This window comes from Lepisosteus oculatus, unplaced genomic scaffold (genome assembly GCF_040954835.1).
Source record: "Lepisosteus oculatus isolate fLepOcu1 unplaced genomic scaffold, fLepOcu1.hap2 HAP2_SCAFFOLD_39, whole genome shotgun sequence".
NCBI lineage: Eukaryota > Metazoa > Chordata > Actinopteri > Semionotiformes > Lepisosteidae > Lepisosteus > Lepisosteus oculatus.
In genome coordinates this window covers 225,274-249,175 of record NW_027167923.1, presented here as the reverse complement: position 1 = coordinate 249,175, position 23,902 = coordinate 225,274, and the positions used below count along the sequence as shown (strand labels likewise).

At 48.8% G+C, this 23,902-nt stretch overlaps 6 non-coding genes across 6 annotated transcripts; all 6 read left to right on the top strand.

Annotated features, from left to right (window-relative positions):
- Window positions 1-746: 746 nt before the first annotated feature.
- Window positions 747-819, top strand: trnak-cuu (transfer RNA lysine (anticodon CUU)). Its single transcript has one exon. It is a non-coding gene; the product is annotated as a tRNA-Lys (tRNA).
- Window positions 820-4,865: 4,046 nt separating this feature from the next.
- On the top strand, window positions 4,866-4,938 carry trnak-cuu (transfer RNA lysine (anticodon CUU)). Its single transcript has one exon. It is a non-coding gene; the product is annotated as a tRNA-Lys (tRNA).
- A 4,046-nt stretch (window positions 4,939-8,984) lies between these two features.
- Window positions 8,985-9,057, top strand: trnak-cuu (transfer RNA lysine (anticodon CUU)). Its single transcript has one exon. It is a non-coding gene; the product is annotated as a tRNA-Lys (tRNA).
- Window positions 9,058-13,103: 4,046 nt separating this feature from the next.
- Window positions 13,104-13,176, top strand: trnak-cuu (transfer RNA lysine (anticodon CUU)). The gene has a single exon. It is a non-coding gene; the product is annotated as a tRNA-Lys (tRNA).
- A 4,046-nt stretch (window positions 13,177-17,222) lies between these two features.
- On the top strand, window positions 17,223-17,295 carry trnak-cuu (transfer RNA lysine (anticodon CUU)). Its single transcript has one exon. It is a non-coding gene; the product is annotated as a tRNA-Lys (tRNA).
- A 4,046-nt stretch (window positions 17,296-21,341) lies between these two features.
- trnak-cuu (transfer RNA lysine (anticodon CUU)) lies at window positions 21,342-21,414 on the top strand. Its single transcript has one exon. It is a non-coding gene; the product is annotated as a tRNA-Lys (tRNA).
- The last annotated feature ends 2,488 nt before the right edge of the window (window positions 21,415-23,902 follow it).

Here is a 23,902-nt window from a genome sequence, read left to right as displayed (position 1 = left end):
CTTTAAATTCTGTCCTGAGTTTCTCTCTCGTGTGTGTTTGTGCAAGCTTGACACTTGCGGGACTCTTTAATCTTCACCAATACGGAGATGACCAAATGTGTCTTCGGTTGTTCTGAGGTCTTTGATAGTTTCTTTGAAAGCTTCAACTGAACCTCGAAATCGAAGCAGTTATGTTTATATTGATTTCTCGCGTTAATCATTACGAACCAGGAACAGCCAGCACACTCGGTCGCATTAGTAATTATGTCACGTCTCTACTTAGCAGAGCATTCAAAGGCCCACTGGAAGTAGTAAAGCACTAAAACACTGCAAAACTGAACTCGGGAAAATCATACTGGGAGCTCTGAGCGATGTCTGCATCCAAGCCATCCAATACGGACTCTGAAACCTTGGAATATCAACACTATGATGCGCTACCTTTTACCTGGAGCAAAACGATGGAATTAGAAGAATGCTTACCGCAGGATACAACTGTGCCGCTGTTATTTGGAGCACGGTTTTCACTTGCATGAAAACTACAGCAGAACGTAGAAGGATGATCACTGAGGAGTCCACGCGGGCATGCTGAGGAGATTGTAGGTCGTACATTTCAATGATTACTGACATTTGCGCTGCTGGAGGTACAGTAATCAACAAAGAACAGGGTGTGCTACTCTCGAATCCGGTCAGCACATGATGAAAAGCCAGGAAGTATACCTTGTCAAATTGCCGTCAACAGGGACAAGTTAACCACCAGCTCCACCGGCGCCCGGCTAGCTCAGTCGGTAGAGCATGAGACTCTTAATCTCAGGGTCGTGGGTTCGAGCCCCACGTTGGGCGGTGCCCGTCTCCTTATTAACAAAGTTTCCCGCTCATCCTTGAACCTCTTACACCTCGATGGTACCGAGCACTGCGTTTTAATGCACAGGTGTGATCAAATCGAGATGAAAAGGGCGTATCTAGCTCCTTGCCCGAGAGATAAATCAAGGGTTCCGCAGATAATCCCTTGGCTCCGGTCACCCGGACGCAGATAGGAGCTGCAGCCATCATAACTTGTATGAAAACTAAGAAGAGCTCCTGTCTATTTACAGTTTCATTTACTCTAGCGTTTCCTTAAACATTGCGTGTACGAAGGCTAAGAAATTGGAGAGCTATTCTAATACAATAACTATTAGGAATCTTTTGGGCATAACAGTTTCACTGTGATTTTGCAGGTAACACGTACGTTGGGAAAACATTTTGAACGCGATCAATAACCGCACTGGAAAAATGTGGGAAAGAAAGGGCGAAAAGCGACTCTTCAACATGTGGAAATATCTTCCTGAGCGGAGCCCTCTTCTCGAAGCTCAACACTCTGCAAGAGTCACTTCTCCCAACTTGCGCCCGCAGGTTTCCGTAGTGTGCCTGCAAAGAGCCATCCGCTTGAGACAGGTGCACCTCCCGATTTCATTGAACTAAGCTAGATGCACAATTTCTAATGCAGCCTTCATCACAATAGACAGTTCATTTCTCGAAAGCTTGTCGTAAAAAAAGGAAACAAAGAACGAAAACGTATAGCTGACAATCTTCTGAAGATGCAGATTCAGCTTTGGGGAAATGGACATTTTATGTATGCAGATGCTTTTCAAGCGCTGGTTTTAGAACGTCGCTGTGCTTCCAGCATCCTTTTCAGCCTTCTAAACTGGCTACCGAGGTGCCGATCACATTGTAAAGCGGTTGAGAGGCCGGAGCTGCTCAAACCGCTCTTGCCGTTTCCCATCAATCAAAAGCACTATGTTGTTTCTTTGTATGGAAAGCTTTTCAAGTCTGGCATCGACACGCACCTTTCCTGAAACGTCCAAAAGGTGAATGCTTCGCAAAGAAATCCAGTCTACCTTCAGGGGGCATGATGTTGAAATCGGAATGAGCCCTGGGTGGGCTTGAAGCAGCAGCTGTTCAGTTAACAGCTGCACAGAAACGCACCCCGCTTGCTTTGTATCATTCGCAAGTTTGTGGTTAAAGAGTAAAAAAGGCTGGAATTCTTCTGCCAGCCGGCAGGATTTCTTCTGCACTCACCCAGAAAAGCCAAGAATTGTATTTCATCTTTCGCAAGCTGTATTTTCCAGGAGGAGAATGAATACTTGCATTAAACTGAATCAAGCCGACAGAGACGCACAGCCGTTGTTTTTCTCCATGGGAAGTTTTTCGTTAAGGAAAAACACCGTTGTCATTTTCTTGCCAGCCGGCGGTATTTCTTGTGCAGCGATGAGCCAGATTTGTATTTCGTATTTCGCAAGTTGTGTGAATTTCTTGAAGTTGAAAGTGAATTCGCTCCAGAAAAGAAATGTCCAGTCGCATGAAAGCCGTGGCTGTTTGTTAAACCGCAGGACCTGAGCTTGCGTTCTGTTTCTCATGGCGTTCGCAAAGGCGATTCCTGCCTTTAAAACTGCTGTGACTGCGACTGAAAGTGGCGTGTGGCGCAGCTTCTAAAGTCTTGTTGACGCTCCTCGATGTTGCTTTCTCTCTGCCTAAGGAAGTTCGATTGTCGCGTCGGAACGGGGAGACCTAATCCTTCCAGCTTTAAGCCACCCTTCAGTCTTCTGAAGGGTGTCCGAGTGCTAGCATGTCATTTGGCTTTTTTTTGGGGGGAAGCGGAGAGCGACATTGAAAAAGGTTACCGCCGCCGCCTCGCCCTCCGTGTTAAATGATCGCAAGCCGGCGGCGGCGGCGCTCCCTGTAGTCGTGGCCGAGCGGTTAAGGCGATGGGCTAGAAAGCCATTGGGGTCTCCCCGCGTCGGCTCGAATCCTGCCCACTACGGCGCCCTTCTCCTGTCGCTTCGGCCTGCCCAGAAAAAGGCGGAGTGCCGTTTCTCTCTTCCTGCTTCTTGTACAAACGCTAAATCGCTTGGACCTGCTGCCTTGGAAGTAATGTCTTCAACATCCACCAGTGACATTTCACAGCTGGAAGCACACAGCCACGCTTTTGGCATTGGCATGTCTTTTGCGCCCTACTTCCAGCCTTTGAAGACCTAATTATTCAAACTGAAAGAACCGGCTGAATGAGTGTTTGCAGTGCACCAGGAGGAGCAGGGACCATAGCATTGGAGGGGTGAGGATGGCGCAGATGGAAACGTTTTCATGCGCTCCTCTGGGAGGAATGAAAAGAAAAGACGAAACCGGAAACAGTAGTAGCCGCAAGAGGAAGTGTCTTCAAGCGCCAAGCAAGCGCTCCTCGTTAGTATAGTGGTGCGTATCCCCGCCTGTCACGTGGGAGACCAGGGATGGATTGCTTGACGGCGAGCCAGGTTGCTTTTCTCCCATCAGATTCCAACCGCTAATGCTAACGCAGTGTGTGGGAGCTTACATGCTTTTCCTTTCCCGTCTTTTTCGGACGACTATTCCAAAGGGGTAACCTGAAGGTATAGGGGCCTGAAGACACGAGGCATTCTTAAACCAGCACTGGGCTGCACGGCCTTCTGTTGTGATCAGGTTATATTCGAGTCAAAAAGCCAGAGCATCCGCTTCCATCCTATGGAGCACGAGCTAAATCGGAAGAGGCAGGGGATACACCTACGCCTATCGGCGCACGTTCCCTGCGTCAGGCTGCTTCACCCATTTGCACCCGACTGGAGACGGCACTGAGCAAGCTTTTTGTCAGGAGTGGGATTCGAACCCACGCCTCCAGGGGAGACTGCGACCTGAACGCAGCGCCTTAGACCGCTCGGCCATCCTGACGCGGGCCCCCTGTCCCGGGGCGGTCTGATGAGCCACCGCGATCCCACTACGCTCCTCGAGTATCGCACTGTTATTAATACTACAGTGTGACTCCAGCATTAAAATGTTTGGAAAATGTGTCGGCTTTTATAATCCAGTGTAGAGCAGCATGTGATGATTTGTGCTACAACACCAAGCGCTCAAAGTGACGTCTGCGTTTGTCGTTGAAACTTTCAACTCTTTCATCACTTATGTAGGAAATAAAAAGAGCAGTTGTGCGCCACACGCAGAGAGGCCGTCAGCAGAGTGGCGCAGCGGAAGCGTGCTGGGCCCATAACCCAGAGGTCGATGGATCGAAACCATCCTCTGCTACGTGTGTCCTATGCACGATTCATAAGCATGCCATTGGGTTAGCAAAGTGCCTTCAAATAGTCTGCATCTCCCTTTCTTTAAATTCTGTCCTGAGTTTCTCTCTCGTGTGTGTTTGTGCAAGCTTGACACTTGCGGGACTCTTTAATCTTCACCAATACGGAGATGACCAAATGTGTCTTCGGTTGTTCTGAGGTCTTTGATAGTTTCTTTGAAAGCTTCAACTGAACCTCGAAATCGAAGCAGTTATGTTTATATTGATTTCTCGCGTTAATCATTACGAACCAGGAACAGCCAGCACACTCGGTCGCATTAGTAATTATGTCACGTCTCTACTTAGCAGAGCATTCAAAGGCCCACTGGAAGTAGTAAAGCACTAAAACACTGCAAAACTGAACTCGGGAAAATCATACTGGGAGCTCTGAGCGATGTCTGCATCCAAGCCATCCAATACGGACTCTGAAACCTTGGAATATCAACACTATGATGCGCTACCTTTTACCTGGAGCAAAACGATGGAATTAGAAGAATGCTTACCGCAGGATACAACTGTGCCGCTGTTATTTGGAGCACGGTTTTCACTTGCATGAAAACTACAGCAGAACGTAGAAGGATGATCACTGAGGAGTCCACGCGGGCATGCTGAGGAGATTGTAGGTCGTACATTTCAATGATTACTGACATTTGCGCTGCTGGAGGTACAGTAATCAACAAAGAACAGGGTGTGCTACTCTCGAATCCGGTCAGCACATGATGAAAAGCCAGGAAGTATACCTTGTCAAATTGCCGTCAACAGGGACAAGTTAACCACCAGCTCCACCGGCGCCCGGCTAGCTCAGTCGGTAGAGCATGAGACTCTTAATCTCAGGGTCGTGGGTTCGAGCCCCACGTTGGGCGGTGCCCGTCTCCTTATTAACAAAGTTTCCCGCTCATCCTTGAACCTCTTACACCTCGATGGTACCGAGCACTGCGTTTTAATGCACAGGTGTGATCAAATCGAGATGAAAAGGGCGTATCTAGCTCCTTGCCCGAGAGATAAATCAAGGGTTCCGCAGATAATCCCTTGGCTCCGGTCACCCGGACGCAGATAGGAGCTGCAGCCATCATAACTTGTATGAAAACTAAGAAGAGCTCCTGTCTATTTACAGTTTCATTTACTCTAGCGTTTCCTTAAACATTGCGTGTACGAAGGCTAAGAAATTGGAGAGCTATTCTAATACAATAACTATTAGGAATCTTTTGGGCATAACAGTTTCACTGTGATTTTGCAGGTAACACGTACGTTGGGAAAACATTTTGAACGCGATCAATAACCGCACTGGAAAAATGTGGGAAAGAAAGGGCGAAAAGCGACTCTTCAACATGTGGAAATATCTTCCTGAGCGGAGCCCTCTTCTCGAAGCTCAACACTCTGCAAGAGTCACTTCTCCCAACTTGCGCCCGCAGGTTTCCGTAGTGTGCCTGCAAAGAGCCATCCGCTTGAGACAGGTGCACCTCCCGATTTCATTGAACTAAGCTAGATGCACAATTTCTAATGCAGCCTTCATCACAATAGACAGTTCATTTCTCGAAAGCTTGTCGTAAAAAAAGGAAACAAAGAACGAAAACGTATAGCTGACAATCTTCTGAAGATGCAGATTCAGCTTTGGGGAAATGGACATTTTATGTATGCAGATGCTTTTCAAGCGCTGGTTTTAGAACGTCGCTGTGCTTCCAGCATCCTTTTCAGCCTTCTAAACTGGCTACCGAGGTGCCGATCACATTGTAAAGCGGTTGAGAGGCCGGAGCTGCTCAAACCGCTCTTGCCGTTTCCCATCAATCAAAAGCACTATGTTGTTTCTTTGTATGGAAAGCTTTTCAAGTCTGGCATCGACACGCACCTTTCCTGAAACGTCCAAAAGGTGAATGCTTCGCAAAGAAATCCAGTCTACCTTCAGGGGGCATGATGTTGAAATCGGAATGAGCCCTGGGTGGGCTTGAAGCAGCAGCTGTTCAGTTAACAGCTGCACAGAAACGCACCCCGCTTGCTTTGTATCATTCGCAAGTTTGTGGTTAAAGAGTAAAAAAGGCTGGAATTCTTCTGCCAGCCGGCAGGATTTCTTCTGCACTCACCCAGAAAAGCCAAGAATTGTATTTCATCTTTCGCAAGCTGTATTTTCCAGGAGGAGAATGAATACTTGCATTAAACTGAATCAAGCCGACAGAGACGCACAGCCGTTGTTTTTCTCCATGGGAAGTTTTTCGTTAAGGAAAAACACCGTTGTCATTTTCTTGCCAGCCGGCGGTATTTCTTGTGCAGCGATGAGCCAGATTTGTATTTCGTATTTCGCAAGTTGTGTGAATTTCTTGAAGTTGAAAGTGAATTCGCTCCAGAAAAGAAATGTCTTGTCGCATGAAAGCCGTGGCTGTTTGTTAAACCGCAGGACCTGAGCTTGCGTTCTGTTTCTCATGGCGTTCGCAAAGGCGATTCCTGCCTTTAAAACTGCTGTGACTGCGACTGAAAGTGGCGTGTGGCGCAGCTTCTAAAGTCTTGTTGACGCTCCTCGATGTTGCTTTCTCTCTGCCTAAGGAAGTTCGATTGTCGCGTCGGAACGGGGAGACCTAATCCTTCCAGCTTTAAGCCACCCTTCAGTCTTCTGAAGGGTGTCCGAGTGCTAGCATGTCATTTGGCTTTTTTTTGGGGGGAAGCGGAGAGCGACATTGAAAAAGGTTACCGCCGCCGCCTCGCCCTCCGTGTTAAATGATCGCAAGCCGGCGGCGGCGGCGCTCCCTGTAGTCGTGGCCGAGCGGTTAAGGCGATGGGCTAGAAAGCCATTGGGGTCTCCCCGCGTCGGCTCGAATCCTGCCCACTACGGCGCCCTTCTCCTGTCGCTTCGGCCTGCCCAGAAAAAGGCGGAGTGCCGTTTCTCTCTTCCTGCTTCTTGTACAAACGCTAAATCGCTTGGACCTGCTGCCTTGGAAGTAATGTCTTCAACATCCACCAGTGACATTTCACAGCTGGAAGCACACAGCCACGCTTTTGGCATTGGCATGTCTTTTGCGCCCTACTTCCAGCCTTTGAAGACCTAATTATTCAAACTGAAAGAACCGGCTGAATGAGTGTTTGCAGTGCACCAGGAGGAGCAGGGACCATAGCATTGGAGGGGTGAGGATGGCGCAGATGGAAACGTTTTCATGCGCTCCTCTGGGAGGAATGAAAAGAAAAGACGAAACCGGAAACAGTAGTAGCCGCAAGAGGAAGTGTCTTCAAGCGCCAAGCAAGCGCTCCTCGTTAGTATAGTGGTGCGTATCCCCGCCTGTCACGTGGGAGACCAGGGATGGATTGCTTGACGGCGAGCCAGGTTGCTTTTCTCCCATCAGATTCCAACCGCTAATGCTAACGCAGTGTGTGGGAGCTTACATGCTTTTCCTTTCCCGTCTTTTTCGGACGACTATTCCAAAGGGGTAACCTGAAGGTATAGGGGCCTGAAGACACGAGGCATTCTTAAACCAGCACTGGGCTGCACGGCCTTCTGTTGTGATCAGGTTATATTCGAGTCAAAAAGCCAGAGCATCCGCTTCCATCCTATGGAGCACGAGCTAAATCGGAAGAGGCAGGGGATACACCTACGCCTATCGGCGCACGTTCCCTGCGTCAGGCTGCTTCACCCATTTGCACCCGACTGGAGACGGCACTGAGCAAGCTTTTTGTCAGGAGTGGGATTCGAACCCACGCCTCCAGGGGAGACTGCGACCTGAACGCAGCGCCTTAGACCGCTCGGCCATCCTGACGCGGGCCCCCTGTCCCGGGGCGGTCTGATGAGCCACCGCGATCCCACTACGCTCCTCGAGTATCGCACTGTTATTAATACTACAGTGTGACTCCAGCATTAAAATGTTTGGAAAATGTGTCGGCTTTTATAATCCAGTGTAGAGCAGCATGTGATGATTTGTGCTACAACACCAAGCGCTCAAAGTGACGTCTGCGTTTGTCGTTGAAACTTTCAACTCTTTCATCACTTATGTAGGAAATAAAAAGAGCAGTTGTGCGCCACACGCAGAGAGGCCGTCAGCAGAGTGGCGCAGCGGAAGCGTGCTGGGCCCATAACCCAGAGGTCGATGGATCGAAACCATCCTCTGCTACGTGTGTCCTATGCACGATTCATAAGCATGCCATTGGGTTAGCAAAGTGCCTTCAAATAGTCTGCATCTCCCTTTCTTTAAATTCTGTCCTGAGTTTCTCTCTCGTGTGTGTTTGTGCAAGCTTGACACTTGCGGGACTCTTTAATCTTCACCAATACGGAGATGACCAAATGTGTCTTCGGTTGTTCTGAGGTCTTTGATAGTTTCTTTGAAAGCTTCAACTGAACCTCGAAATCGAAGCAGTTATGTTTATATTGATTTCTCGCGTTAATCATTACGAACCAGGAACAGCCAGCACACTCGGTCGCATTAGTAATTATGTCACGTCTCTACTTAGCAGAGCATTCAAAGGCCCACTGGAAGTAGTAAAGCACTAAAACACTGCAAAACTGAACTCGGGAAAATCATACTGGGAGCTCTGAGCGATGTCTGCATCCAAGCCATCCAATACGGACTCTGAAACCTTGGAATATCAACACTATGATGCGCTACCTTTTACCTGGAGCAAAACGATGGAATTAGAAGAATGCTTACCGCAGGATACAACTGTGCCGCTGTTATTTGGAGCACGGTTTTCACTTGCATGAAAACTACAGCAGAACGTAGAAGGATGATCACTGAGGAGTCCACGCGGGCATGCTGAGGAGATTGTAGGTCGTACATTTCAATGATTACTGACATTTGCGCTGCTGGAGGTACAGTAATCAACAAAGAACAGGGTGTGCTACTCTCGAATCCGGTCAGCACATGATGAAAAGCCAGGAAGTATACCTTGTCAAATTGCCGTCAACAGGGACAAGTTAACCACCAGCTCCACCGGCGCCCGGCTAGCTCAGTCGGTAGAGCATGAGACTCTTAATCTCAGGGTCGTGGGTTCGAGCCCCACGTTGGGCGGTGCCCGTCTCCTTATTAACAAAGTTTCCCGCTCATCCTTGAACCTCTTACACCTCGATGGTACCGAGCACTGCGTTTTAATGCACAGGTGTGATCAAATCGAGATGAAAAGGGCGTATCTAGCTCCTTGCCCGAGAGATAAATCAAGGGTTCCGCAGATAATCCCTTGGCTCCGGTCACCCGGACGCAGATAGGAGCTGCAGCCATCATAACTTGTATGAAAACTAAGAAGAGCTCCTGTCTATTTACAGTTTCATTTACTCTAGCGTTTCCTTAAACATTGCGTGTACGAAGGCTAAGAAATTGGAGAGCTATTCTAATACAATAACTATTAGGAATCTTTTGGGCATAACAGTTTCACTGTGATTTTGCAGGTAACACGTACGTTGGGAAAACATTTTGAACGCGATCAATAACCGCACTGGAAAAATGTGGGAAAGAAAGGGCGAAAAGCGACTCTTCAACATGTGGAAATATCTTCCTGAGCGGAGCCCTCTTCTCGAAGCTCAACACTCTGCAAGAGTCACTTCTCCCAACTTGCGCCCGCAGGTTTCCGTAGTGTGCCTGCAAAGAGCCATCCGCTTGAGACAGGTGCACCTCCCGATTTCATTGAACTAAGCTAGATGCACAATTTCTAATGCAGCCTTCATCACAATAGACAGTTCATTTCTCGAAAGCTTGTCGTAAAAAAAGGAAACAAAGAACGAAAACGTATAGCTGACAATCTTCTGAAGATGCAGATTCAGCTTTGGGGAAATGGACATTTTATGTATGCAGATGCTTTTCAAGCGCTGGTTTTAGAACGTCGCTGTGCTTCCAGCATCCTTTTCAGCCTTCTAAACTGGCTACCGAGGTGCCGATCACATTGTAAAGCGGTTGAGAGGCCGGAGCTGCTCAAACCGCTCTTGCCGTTTCCCATCAATCAAAAGCACTATGTTGTTTCTTTGTATGGAAAGCTTTTCAAGTCTGGCATCGACACGCACCTTTCCTGAAACGTCCAAAAGGTGAATGCTTCGCAAAGAAATCCAGTCTACCTTCAGGGGGCATGATGTTGAAATCGGAATGAGCCCTGGGTGGGCTTGAAGCAGCAGCTGTTCAGTTAACAGCTGCACAGAAACGCACCCCGCTTGCTTTGTATCATTCGCAAGTTTGTGGTTAAAGAGTAAAAAAGGCTGGAATTCTTCTGCCAGCCGGCAGGATTTCTTCTGCACTCACCCAGAAAAGCCAAGAATTGTATTTCATCTTTCGCAAGCTGTATTTTCCAGGAGGAGAATGAATACTTGCATTAAACTGAATCAAGCCGACAGAGAGGCACAGCCGTTGTTTTTCTCCATGGGAAGTTTTTCGTTAAGGAAAAACACCGTTGTCATTTTCTTGCCAGCCGGCGGTATTTCTTGTGCAGCGATGAGCCAGATTTGTATTTCGTATTTCGCAAGTTGTGTGAATTTCTTGAAGTTGAAAGTGAATTCGCTCCAGAAAAGAAATGTCCAGTCGCATGAAAGCCGTGGCTGTTTGTTAAACCGCAGGACCTGAGCTTGCGTTCTGTTTCTCATGGCGTTCGCAAAGGCGATTCCTGCCTTTAAAACTGCTGTGTCTGCGACTGAAAGTGGCGTGTGGCGCAGCTTCTAAAGTCTTGTTGACGCTCCTCGATGTTGCTTTCTCTCTGCCTAAGGAAGTTCGATTGTCGCGTCGGAACGGGGAGACCTAATCCTTCCAGCTTTAAGCCACCCTTCAGTCTTCTGAAGGGTGTCCGAGTGCTAGCATGTCATTTGGCTTTTTTTTGGGGGGAAGCGGAGAGCGACATTGAAAAAGGTTACCGCCGCCGCCTCGCCCTCCGTGTTAAATGATCGCAAGCCGGCGGCGGCGGCGCTCCCTGTAGTCGTGGCCGAGCGGTTAAGGCGATGGGCTAGAAAGCCATTGGGGTCTCCCCGCGTCGGCTCGAATCCTGCCCACTACGGCGCCCTTCTCCTGTCGCTTCGGCCTGCCCAGAAAAAGGCGGAGTGCCGTTTCTCTCTTCCTGCTTCTTGTACAAACGCTAAATCGCTTGGACCTGCTGCCTTGGAAGTAATGTCTTCAACATCCACCAGTGACATTTCACAGCTGGAAGCACACAGCCACGCTTTTGGCATTGGCATGTCTTTTGCGCCCTACTTCCAGCCTTTGAAGACCTAATTATTCAAACTGAAAGAACCGGCTGAATGAGTGTTTGCAGTGCACCAGGAGGAGCAGGGACCATAGCATTGGAGGGGTGAGGATGGCGCAGATGGAAACGTTTTCATGCGCTCCTCTGGGAGGAATGAAAAGAAAAGACGAAACCGGAAACAGTAGTAGCCGCAAGAGGAAGTGTCTTCAAGCGCCAAGCAAGCGCTCCTCGTTAGTATAGTGGTGCGTATCCCCGCCTGTCACGTGGGAGACCAGGGATGGATTGCTTGACGGCGAGCCAGGTTGCTTTTCTCCCATCAGATTCCAACCGCTAATGCTAACGCAGTGTGTGGGAGCTTACATGCTTTTCCTTTCCCGTCTTTTTCGGACGACTATTCCAAAGGGGTAACCTGAAGGAATAGGGGCCTGAAGACACGAGGCATTCTTAAACCAGCACTGGGCTGCACGGCCTTCTGTTGTGATCAGGTTATATTCGAGTCAAAAAGCCAGAGCATCCGCTTCCATCCTATGGAGCACGAGCTAAATCGGAAGAGGCAGGGGATACACCTACGCCTATCGGCGCACGTTCCCTGCGTCAGGCTGCTTCACCCATTTGCACCCGACTGGAGACGGCACTGAGCAAGCTTTTTGTCAGGAGTGGGATTCGAACCCACGCCTCCAGGGGAGACTGCGACCTGAACGCAGCGCCTTAGACCGCTCGGCCATCCTGACGCGGGCCCCCTGTCCCGGGGCGGTCTGATGAGCCACCGCGATCCCACTACGCTCCTCGAGTATCGCACTGTTATTAATACTACAGTGTGACTCCAGCATTAAAATGTTTGGAAAATGTGTCGGCTTTTATAATCCAGTGTAGAGCAGCATGTGATGATTTGTGCTACAACACCAAGCGCTCAAAGTGACGTCTGCGTTTGTCGTTGAAACTTTCAACTCTTTCATCACTTATGTAGGAAATAAAAAGAGCAGTTGTGCGCCACACGCAGAGAGGCCGTCAGCAGAGTTGCGCAGCGGAAGCGTGCTGGGCCCATAACCCAGAGGTCGATGGATCGAAACCATCCTCTGCTACGTGTGTCCTATGCACGATTCATAAGCATGCCATTGGGTTAGCAAAGTGCCTTCAAATAGTCTGCATCTCCCTTTCTTTAAATTCTGTCCTGAGTTTCTCTCTCGTGTGTGTTTGTGCAAGCTTGACACTTGCGGGACTCTTTAATCTTCACCAATACGGAGATGACCAAATGTGTCTTCGGTTGTTCTGAGGTCTTTGATAGTTTCTTTGAAAGCTTCAACTGAACCTCGAAATCGAAGCAGTTATGTTTATATTGATTTCTCGCGTTAATCATTACGAACCAGGAACAGCCAGCACACTCGGTCGCATTAGTAATTATGTCACGTCTCTACTTAGCAGAGCATTCAAAGGCCCACTGGAAGTAGTAAAGCACTAAAACACTGCAAAACTGAACTCGGGAAAATCATACTGGGAGCTCTGAGCGATGTCTGCATCCAAGCCATCCAATACGGACTCTGAAACCTTGGAATATCAACACTATGATGCGCTACCTTTTACCTGGAGCAAAACGATGGAATTAGAAGAATGCTTACCGCAGGATACAACTGTGCCGCTGTTATTTGGAGCACGGTTTTCACTTGCATGAAAACTACAGCAGAACGTAGAAGGATGATCACTGAGGAGTCCACGCGGGCATGCTGAGGAGATTGTAGGTCGTACATTTCAATGATTACTGACATTTGCGCTGCTGGAGGTACAGTAATCAACAAAGAACAGGGTGTGCTACTCTCGAATCCGGTCAGCACATGATGAAAAGCCAGGAAGTATACCTTGTCAAATTGCCGTCAACAGGGACAAGTTAACCACCAGCTCCACCGGCGCCCGGCTAGCTCAGTCGGTAGAGCATGAGACTCTTAATCTCAGGGTCGTGGGTTCGAGCCCCACGTTGGGCGGTGCCCGTCTCCTTATTAACAAAGTTTCCCGCTCATCCTTGAACCTCTTACACCTCTATGGTACCGAGCACTGCGTTTTAATGCACAGGTGTGATCAAACCGAGATGAAAAGGGCGTATCTAGCTCCTTGCCCGAGAGATAAATCAAGGGTTCCGCAGATAATCCCTTGGCTCCGGTCACCCGGACGCAGATAGGAGCTGCAGCCATCATAACTTGTATGAAAACTAAGAAGAGCTCCTGTCTATTTACAGTTTCATTTACTCTAGCGTTTCCTTAAACATTGCGTGTACGAAGGCTAAGAAATTGGAGAGCTATTCTAATACAATAACTATTAGGAATCTTTTGGGCATAACAGTTTCACTGTGATTTTGCAGGTAACACGTACGTTGGGAAAACATTTTGAACGCGATCAATAACCGCACTGGAAAAATGTGGGAAAGAAAGGGCGAAAAGCGACTCTTCAACATGTGGAAATATCTTCCTGAGCGGAGCCCTCTTCTCGAAGCTCAACACTCTGCAAGAGTCACTTCTCCCAACTTGCGCCCGCAGGTTTCCGTAGTGTGCCTGCAAAGAGCCATCCGCTTGAGACAGGTGCACCTCCCGATTTCATTGAACTAAGCTAGATGCACAATTTCTAATGCAGCCTTCATCACAATAGACAGTTCATTTCTCGAAAGCTTGTCGTAAAAAAAGGAAACAAAGAACGAAAACGTATAGCTGACAATCTTCTGAAGATGCAGATTCAGCTTTGGGGAAATGGACATTTTATGTATGCAGATGCTTTTCAAGCGCTGGTTTTAGAACGTCGCTGTGCTTCCAGCATCCTTTTCAGCCTTCTAAACTGGCTACCGAGGTGCCGATCACATTGTAAAGCGGTTGAGAGGCCGGAGCTGCTCAAACCGCTCTTGCCGTTTCCCATCAATCAAAAGCACTATGTTGTTTCTTTGTATGGAAAGCTTTTCAAGTCTGGCATCGACACGCACCTTTCCTGAAACGTCCAAAAGGTGAATGCTTCGCAAAGAAATCCAGTCTACCTTCAGGGGGCATGATGTTGAAATCGGAATGAGCCCTGGGTGGGCTTGAAGCAGCAGCTGTTCAGTTAACAGCTGCACAGAAACGCACCCCGCTTGCTTTGTATCATTCGCAAGTTTGTGGTTAAAGAGTAAAAAAGGCTGGAATTCTTCTGCCAGCCGGCAGGATTTCTTCTGCACTCACCCAGAAAAGCCAAGAATTGTATTTCATCTTTCGCAAGCTGTATTTTCCAGGAGGAGAATGAATACTTGCATTAAACTGAATCAAGCCGACAGAGAGGCACAGCCGTTGTTTTTCTCCATGGGAAGTTTTTCGTTAAGGAAAAACACCGTTGTCATTTTCTTGCCAGCCGGCGGTATTTCTTGTGCAGCGATGAGCCAGATTTGTATTTCGTATTTCGCAAGTTGTGTGAATTTCTTGAAGTTGAAAGTGAATTCGCTCCAGAAAAGAAATGTCCAGTCGCATGAAAGCCGTGGCTGTTTGTTAAACCGCAGGACCTGAGCTTGCGTTCTGTTTCTCATGGCGTTCGCAAAGGCGATTCCTGCCTTTAAAACTGCTGTGTCTGCGACTGAAAGTGGCGTGTGGCGCAGCTTCTAAAGTCTTGTTGACGCTCCTCGATGTTGCTTTCTCTCTGCCTAAGGAAGTTCGATTGTCGCGTCGGAACGGGGAGACCTAATCCTTCCAGCTTTAAGCCACCCTTCAGTCTTCTGAAGGGTGTCCGAGTGCTAGCATGTCATTTGGCTTTTTTTTGGGGGGAAGCGGAGAGCGACATTGAAAAAGGTTACCGCCGCCGCCTCGCCCTCCGTGTTAAATGATCGCAAGCCGGCGGCGGCGGCGCTCCCTGTAGTCGTGGCCGAGCGGTTAAGGCGATGGGCTAGAAAGCCATTGGGGTCTCCCCGCGTCGGCTCGAATCCTGCCCACTACGGCGCCCTTCTCCTGTCGCTTCGGCCTGCCCAGAAAAAGGCGGAGTGCCGTTTCTCTCTTCCTGCTTCTTGTACAAACGCTAAATCGCTTGGACCTGCTGCCTTGGAAGTAATGTCTTCAACATCCACCAGTGACATTTCACAGCTGGAAGCACACAGCCACGCTTTTGGCATTGGCATGTCTTTTGCGCCCTACTTCCAGCCTTTGAAGACCTAATTATTCAAACTGAAAGAACCGGCTGAATGAGTGTTTGCAGTGCACCAGGAGGAGCAGGGACCATAGCATTGGAGGGGTGAGGATGGCGCAGATGGAAACGTTTTCATGCGCTCCTCTGGGAGGAATGAAAAGAAAAGACGAAACCGGAAACAGTAGTAGCCGCAAGAGGAAGTGTCTTCAAGCGCCAAGCAAGCGCTCCTCGTTAGTATAGTGGTGCGTATCCCCGCCTGTCACGTGGGAGACCAGGGATGGATTGCTTGACGGCGAGCCAGGTTGCTTTTCTCCCATCAGATTCCAACCGCTAATGCTAACGCAGTGTGTGGGAGCTTACATGCTTTTCCTTTCCCGTCTTTTTCGGACGACTATTCCAAAGGGGTAACCTGAAGGAATAGGGGCCTGAAGACACGAGGCATTCTTAAACCAGCACTGGGCTGCACGGCCTTCTGTTGTGATCAGGTTATATTCGAGTCAAAAAGCCAGAGCATCCGCTTCCATCCTATGGAGCACGAGCTAAATCGGAAGAGGCAGGGGATACACCTACGCCTATCGGCGCACGTTCCCTGCGTCAGGCTGCTTCACCCATTTGCACCCGACTGGAGACGGCACTGAGCAAGCTTTTTGTCAGGAGTGGGATTCGAACCCACGCCTCCAGGGGAGACTGCGACCTGAACGCAGCGCCTTAGACCGCTCGGCCATCCTGACGCGGGCCCCCTGTCCCGGGGCGGTCTGATGAGCCACCGCGATCCCACTACGCTCCTCGAGTATCGCACTGTTATTAATACTACAGTGTGACTCCAGCATTAAAATGTTTGGAAAATGTGTCGGCTTTTATAATCCAGTGTAGAGCAGCATGTGATGATTTGTGCTACAACACCAAGCGCTCAAAGTGACGTCTGCGTTTGTCGTTGAAACTTTCAACTCTTTCATCACTTATGTAGGAAATAAAAAGAGCAGTTGTGCGCCACACGCAGAGAGGCCGTCAGCAGAGTGGCGCAGCGGAAGCGTGCTGGGCCCATAACCCAGAGGTCGATGGATCGAAACCATCCTCTGCTACGTGTGTCCTATGCACGATTCATAAGCATGCCATTGGGTTAGCAAAGTGCCTTCAAATAGTCTGCATCTCCCTTTCTTTAAATTCTGTCCTGAGTTTCTCTCTCGTGTGTGTTTGTGCAAGCTTGACACTTGCGGGACTCTTTAATCTTCACCAATACGGAGATGACCAAATGTGTCTTCGGTTGTTCTGAGGTCTTTGATAGTTTCTTTGAAAGCTTCAACTGAACCTCGAAATCGAAGCAGTTATGTTTATATTGATTTCTCGCGTTAATCATTACGAACCAGGAACAGCCAGCACACTCGGTCGCATTAGTAATTATGTCACGTCTCTACTTAGCAGAGCATTCAAAGGCCCACTGGAAGTAGTAAAGCACTAAAACACTGCAAAACTGAACTCGGGAAAATCATACTGGGAGCTCTGAGCGATGTCTGCATCCAAGCCATCCAATACGGACTCTGAAACCTTGGAATATCAACACTATGATGCGCTACCTTTTACCTGGAGCAAAACGATGGAATTAGAAGAATGCTTACCGCAGGATACAACTGTGCCGCTGTTATTTGGAGCACGGTTTTCACTTGCATGAAAACTACAGCAGAACGTAGAAGGATGATCACTGAGGAGTCCACGCGGGCATGCTGAGGAGATTGTAGGTCGTACATTTCAATGATTACTGACATTTGCGCTGCTGGAGGTACAGTAATCAACAAAGAACAGGGTGTGCTACTCTCGAATCCGGTCAGCACATGATGAAAAGCCAGGAAGTATACCTTGTCAAATTGCCGTCAACAGGGACAAGTTAACCACCAGCTCCACCGGCGCCCGGCTAGCTCAGTCGGTAGAGCATGAGACTCTTAATCTCAGGGTCGTGGGTTCGAGCCCCACGTTGGGCGGTGCCCGTCTCCTTATTAACAAAGTTTCCCGCTCATCCTTGAACCTCTTACACCTCGATGGTACCGAGCACTGCGTTTTAATGCACAAGTGTGATCAAACCGAGATGAAAAGGGCGTATCTAGCTCCTTGCCCGAGAGATAAATCAAGGGTTCCGCAGATAATCCCTTGGCTCCGGTCACCCGGACGCAGATAGGAGCTGCAGCCATCATAACTTGTATGAAAACTAAGAAGAGCTCCTGTCTATTTACAGTTTCATTTACTCTAGCGTTTCCTTAAACATTGCGTGTACGAAGGCTAAGAAATTGGAGAGCTATTCTAATACAATAACTATTAGGAATCTTTTGGGCATAACAGTTTCACTGTGATTTTGCAGGTAACACGTACGTTGGGAAAACATTTTGAACGCGATCAATAACCGCACTGGAAAAATGTGGGAAAGAAAGGGCGAAAAGCGACTCTTCAACATGTGGAAATATCTTCCTGAGCGGAGCCCTCTTCTCGAAGCTCAACACTCTGCAAGAGTCACTTCTCCCAACTTGCGCCCGCAGGTTTCCGTAGTGTGCCTGCAAAGAGCCATCCGCTTGAGACAGGTGCACCTCCCGATTTCATTGAACTAAGCTAGATGCACAATTTCTAATGCAGCCTTCATCACAATAGACAGTTCATTTCTCGAAAGCTTGTCGTAAAAAAAGGAAACAAAGAACGAAAACGTATAGCTGACAATCTTCTGAAGATGCAGATTCAGCTTTGGGGAAATGGACATTTTATGTATGCAGATGCTTTTCAAGCGCTGGTTTTAGAACGTCGCTGTGCTTCCAGCATCCTTTTCAGCCTTCTAAACTGGCTACCGAGGTGCCGATCACATTGTAAAGCGGTTGAGAGGCCGGAGCTGCTCAAACCGCTCTTGCCGTTTCCCATCAATCAAAAGCACTATGTTGTTTCTTTGTATGGAAAGCTTTTCAAGTCTGGCATCGACACGCACCTTTCCTGAAACGTCCAAAAGGTGAATGCTTCGCAAAGAAATCCAGTCTACCTTCAGGGGGCATGATGTTGAAATCGGAATGAGCCCTGGGTGGGCTTGAAGCAGCAGCTGTTCAGTTAACAGCTGCACAGAAACGCACCCCGCTTGCTTTGTATCATTCGCAAGTTTGTGGTTAAAGAGTAAAAAAGGCTGGAATTCTTCTGCCAGCCGGCAGGATTTCTTCTGCACTCACCCAGAAAAGCCAAGAATTGTATTTCATCTTTCGCAAGCTGTATTTTCCAGGAGGAGAATGAATACTTGCATTAAACTGAATCAAGCCGACAGAGACGCACAGCCGTTGTTTTTCTCCATGGGAAGTTTTTCGTTAAGGAAAAACACCGTTGTCATTTTCTTGCCAGCCGGCGGTATTTCTTGTGCAGCGATGAGCCAGATTTGTATTTCGTATTTCGCAAGTTGTGTGAATTTCTTGAAGTTGAAAGTGAATTCGCTCCAGAAAAGAAATGTCCAGTCGCATGAAAGCCGTGGCTGTTTGTTAAACCGCAGGACCTGAGCTTGCGTTCTGTTTCTCATGGCGTTCGCAAAGGCGATTCCTGCCTTTAAAACTGCTGTGTCTGCGACTGAAAGTGGCGTGTGGCGCAGCTTCTAAAGTCTTGTTGACGCTCCTCGATGTTGCTTTCTCTCTGCCTAAGGAAGTTCGATTGTCGCGTCGGAACGGGGAGACCTAATCCTTCCAGCTTTAAGCCACCCTTCAGTCTTCTGAAGGGTGTCCGAGTGCTAGCATGTCATTTGGCTTTTTTTGGGGGGGAAGCGGAGAGCGACATTGAAAAAGGTTACCGCCGCCGCCTCGCCCTCCGTGTTAAATGATCGCAAGCCGGCGGCGGCGGCGCTCCCTGTAGTCGTGGCCGAGCGGTTAAGGCGATGGGCTAGAAAGCCATTGGGGTCTCCCCGCGTCGGCTCGAATCCTGCCCACTACGGCGCCCTTCTCCTGTCGCTTCGGCCTGCCCAGAAAAAGGCGGAGTGCCGTTTCTCTCTTCCTGCTTCTTGTACAAACGCTAAATCGCTTGGACCTGCTGCCTTGGAAGTAATGTCTTCAACATCCACCAGTGACATTTCACAGCTGGAAGCACACAGCCACGCTTTTGGCATTGGCATGTCTTTTGCGCCCTACTTCCAGCCTTTGAAGACCTAATTATTCAAACTGAAAGAACCGGCTGAATGAGTGTTTGCAGTGCACCAGGAGGAGCAGGGACCATAGCATTGGAGGGGTGAGGATGGCGCAGATGGAAACGTTTTCATGCGCTCCTCTGGGAGGAATGAAAAGAAAAGACGAAACCGGAAACAGTAGTAGCCGCAAGAGGAAGTGTCTTCAAGCGCCAAGCAAGCGCTCCTCGTTAGTATAGTGGTGCGTATCCCCGCCTGTCACGTGGGAGACCAGGGATGGATTGCTTGACGGCGAGCCAGGTTGCTTTTCTCCCATCAGATTCCAACCGCTAATGCTAACGCAGTGTGTGGGAGCTTACATGCTTTTCCTTTCCCGTCTTTTTCGGACGACTATTCCAAAGGGGTAACCTGAAGGAATAGGGGCCTGAAGACACGAGGCATTCTTAAACCAGCACTGGGCTGCACGGCCTTCTGTTGTGATCAGGTTATATTCGAGTCAAAAAGCCAGAGCATCCGCTTCCATCCTATGGAGCACGAGCTAAATCGGAAGAGGCAGGGGATACACCTACGCCTATCGGCGCACGTTCCCTGCGTCAGGCTGCTTCACCCATTTGCACCCGACTGGAGACGGCACTGAGCAAGCTTTTTGTCAGGAGTGGGATTCGAACCCACGCCTCCAGGGGAGACTGCGACCTGAACGCAGCGCCTTAGACCGCTCGGCCATCCTGACGCGGGCCCCCTGTCCCGGGGCGGTCTGATGAGCCACCGCGATCCCACTACGCTCCTCGAGTATCGCACTGTTATTAATACTACAGTGTGACTCCAGCATTAAAATGTTTGGAAAATGTGTCGGCTTTTATAATCCAGTGTAGAGCAGCATGTGATGATTTGTGCTACAACACCAAGCGCTCAAAGTGACGTCTGCGTTTGTCGTTGAAACTTTCAACTCTTTCATCACTTATGTAGGAAATAAAAAGAGCAGTTGTGCGCCACACGCAGAGAGGCCGTCAGCAGAGTGGCGCAGCGGAAGCGTGCTGGGCCCATAACCCAGAGGTCGATGGATCGAAACCATCCTCTGCTACGTGTGTCCTATGCACGATTCATAAGCATGCCATTGGGTTAGCAAAGTGCCTTCAAATAGTCTGCATCTCCCTTTCTTTAAATTCTGTCCTGAGTTTCTCTCTCGTGTGTGTTTGTGCAAGCTTGACACTTGCGGGACTCTTTAATCTTCACCAATACGGAGATGACCAAATGTGTCTTCGGTTGTTCTGAGGTCTTTGATAGTTTCTTTGAAAGCTTCAACTGAACCTCGAAATCGAAGCAGTTATGTTTATATTGATTTCTCGCGTTAATCATTACGAACCAGGAACAGCCAGCACACTCGGTCGCATTAGTAATTATGTCACGTCTCTACTTAGCAGAGCATTCAAAGGCCCACTGGAAGTAGTAAAGCACTAAAACACTGCAAAACTGAACTCGGGAAAATCATACTGGGAGCTCTGAGCGATGTCTGCATCCAAGCCATCCAATACGGACTCTGAAACCTTGGAATATCAACACTATGATGCGCTACCTTTTACCTGGAGCAAAACGATGGAATTAGAAGAATGCTTACCGCAGGATACAACTGTGCCGCTGTTATTTGGAGCACGGTTTTCACTTGCATGAAAACTACAGCAGAACGTAGAAGGATGATCACTGAGGAGTCCACGCGGGCATGCTGAGGAGATTGTAGGTCGTACATTTCAATGATTACTGACATTTGCGCTGCTGGAGGTACAGTAATCAACAAAGAACAGGGTGTGCTACTCTCGAATCCGGTCAGCACATGATGAAAAGCCAGGAAGTATACCTTGTCAAATTGCCGTCAACAGGGACAAGTTAACCACCAGCTCCACCGGCGCCCGGCTAGCTCAGTCGGTAGAGCATGAGACTCTTAATCTCAGGGTCGTGGGTTCGAGCCCCACGTTGGGCGGTGCCCGTCTCCTTATTAACAAAGTTTCCCGCTCATCCTTGAACCTCTTACACCTCGATGGTACCGAGCACTGCGTTTTAATGCACAAGTGTGATCAAACCGAGATGAAAAGGGCGTATCTAGCTCCTTGCCCGAGAGATAAATCAAGGGTTCCGCAGATAATCCCTTGGCTCCGGTCACCCGGACGCAGATAGGAGCTGCAGCCATCATAACTTGTATGAAAACTAAGAAGAGCTCCTGTCTATTTACAGTTTCATTTACTCTAGCGTTTCCTTAAACATTGCGTGTACGAAGGCTAAGAAATTGGAGAGCTATTCTAATACAATAACTATTAGGAATCTTTTGGGCATAACAGTTTCACTGTGATTTTGCAGGTAACACGTACGTTGGGAAAACATTTTGAACGCGATCAATAACCGCACTGGAAAAATGTGGGAAAGAAAGGGCGAAAAGCGACTCTTCAACATGTGGAAATATCTTCCTGAGCGGAGCCCTCTTCTCGAAGCTCAACACTCTGCAAGAGTCACTTCTCCCAACTTGCGCCCGCAGGTTTCCGTAGTGTGCCTGCAAAGAGCCATCCGCTTGAGACAGGTGCACCTCCCGATTTCATTGAACTAAGCTAGATGCACAATTTCTAATGCAGCCTTCATCACAATAGACAGTTCATTTCTCGAAAGCTTGTCGTAAAAAAAGGAAACAAAGAACGAAAACGTATAGCTGACAATCTTCTGAAGATGCAGATTCAGCTTTGGGGAAATGGACATTTTATGTATGCAGATGCTTTTCAAGCGCTGGTTTTAGAACGTCGCTGTGCTTCCAGCATCCTTTTCAGCCTTCTAAACTGGCTACCGAGGTGCCGATCACATTGTAAAGCGGTTGAGAGGCCGGAGCTGCTCAAACCGCTCTTGCCGTTTCCCATCAATCAAAAGCACTATGTTGTTTCTTTGTATGGAAAGCTTTTCAAGTCTGGCATCGACACGCACCTTTCCTGAAACGTCCAAAAGGTGAATGCTTCGCAAAGAAATCCAGTCTACCTTCAGGGGGCATGATGTTGAAATCGGAATGAGCCCTGGGTGGGCTTGAAGCAGCAGCTGTTCAGTTAACAGCTGCACAGAAACGCACCCCGCTTGCTTTGTATCATTCGCAAGTTTGTGGTTAAAGAGTAAAAAAGGCTGGAATTCTTCTGCCAGCCGGCAGGATTTCTTCTGCACTCACCCAGAAAAGCCAAGAATTGTATTTCATCTTTCGCAAGCTGTATTTTCCAGGAGGAGAATGAATACTTGCATTAAACTGAATCAAGCCGACAGAGACGCACAGCCGTTGTTTTTCTCCATGGGAAGTTTTTCGTTAAGGAAAAACACCGTTGTCATTTTCTTGCCAGCCGGCGGTATTTCTTGTGCAGCGATGAGCCAGATTTGTATTTCGTATTTCGCAAGTTGTGTGAATTTCTTGAAGTTGAAAGTGAATTCGCTCCAGAAAAGAAATGTCCAGTCGCATGAAAGCCGTGGCTGTTTGTTAAACCGCAGGACCTGAGCTTGCGTTCTGTTTCTCATGGCGTTCGCAAAGGCGATTCCTGCCTTTAAAACTGCTGTGTCTGCGACTGAAAGTGGCGTGTGGCGCAGCTTCTAAAGTCTTGTTGACGCTCCTCGATGTTGCTTTCTCTCTGCCTAAGGAAGTTCGATTGTCGCGTCGGAACGGGGAGACCTAATCCTTCCAGCTTTAAGCCACCCTTCAGTCTTCTGAAGGGTGTCCGAGTGCTAGCATGTCATTTGGCTTTTTTTGGGGGGGAAGCGGAGAGCGACATTGAAAAAGGTTACCGCCGCCGCCTCGCCCTCCGTGTTAAATGATCGCAAGCCGGCGGCGGCGGCGCTCCCTGTAGTCGTGGCCGAGCGGTTAAGGCGATGGGCTAGAAAGCCATTGGGGTCTCCCCGCGTCGGCTCGAATCCTGCCCACTACGGCGCCCTTCTCCTGTCGCTTCGGCCTGCCCAGAAAAAGGCGGAGTGCCGTTTCTCTCTTCCTGCTTCTTGTACAAACGCTAAATCGCTTGGACCTGCTGCCTTGGAAGTAATGTCTTCAACATCCACCAGTGACATTTCACAGCTGGAAGCACACAGCCACGCTTTTGGCATTGGCATGTCTTTTGCGCCCTACTTCCAGCCTTTGAAGACCTAATTATTCAAACTGAAAGAACCGGCTGAATGAGTGTTTGCAGTGCACCAGGAGGAGCAGGGACCATAGCATTGGAGGGGTGAGGATGGCGCAGATGGAAACGTTTTCATGCGCTCCTCTGGGAGGAATGAAAAGAAAAGACGAAACCGGAAACAGTAGTAGCCGCAAGAGGAAGTGTCTTCAAGCGCCAAGCAAGCGCTCCTCGTTAGTATAGTGGTGCGTATCCCCGCCTGTCACGTGGGAGACCAGGGATGGATTGCTTGACGGCGAGCCAGGTTGCTTTTCTCCCATCAGATTCCAACCGCTAATGCTAACGCAG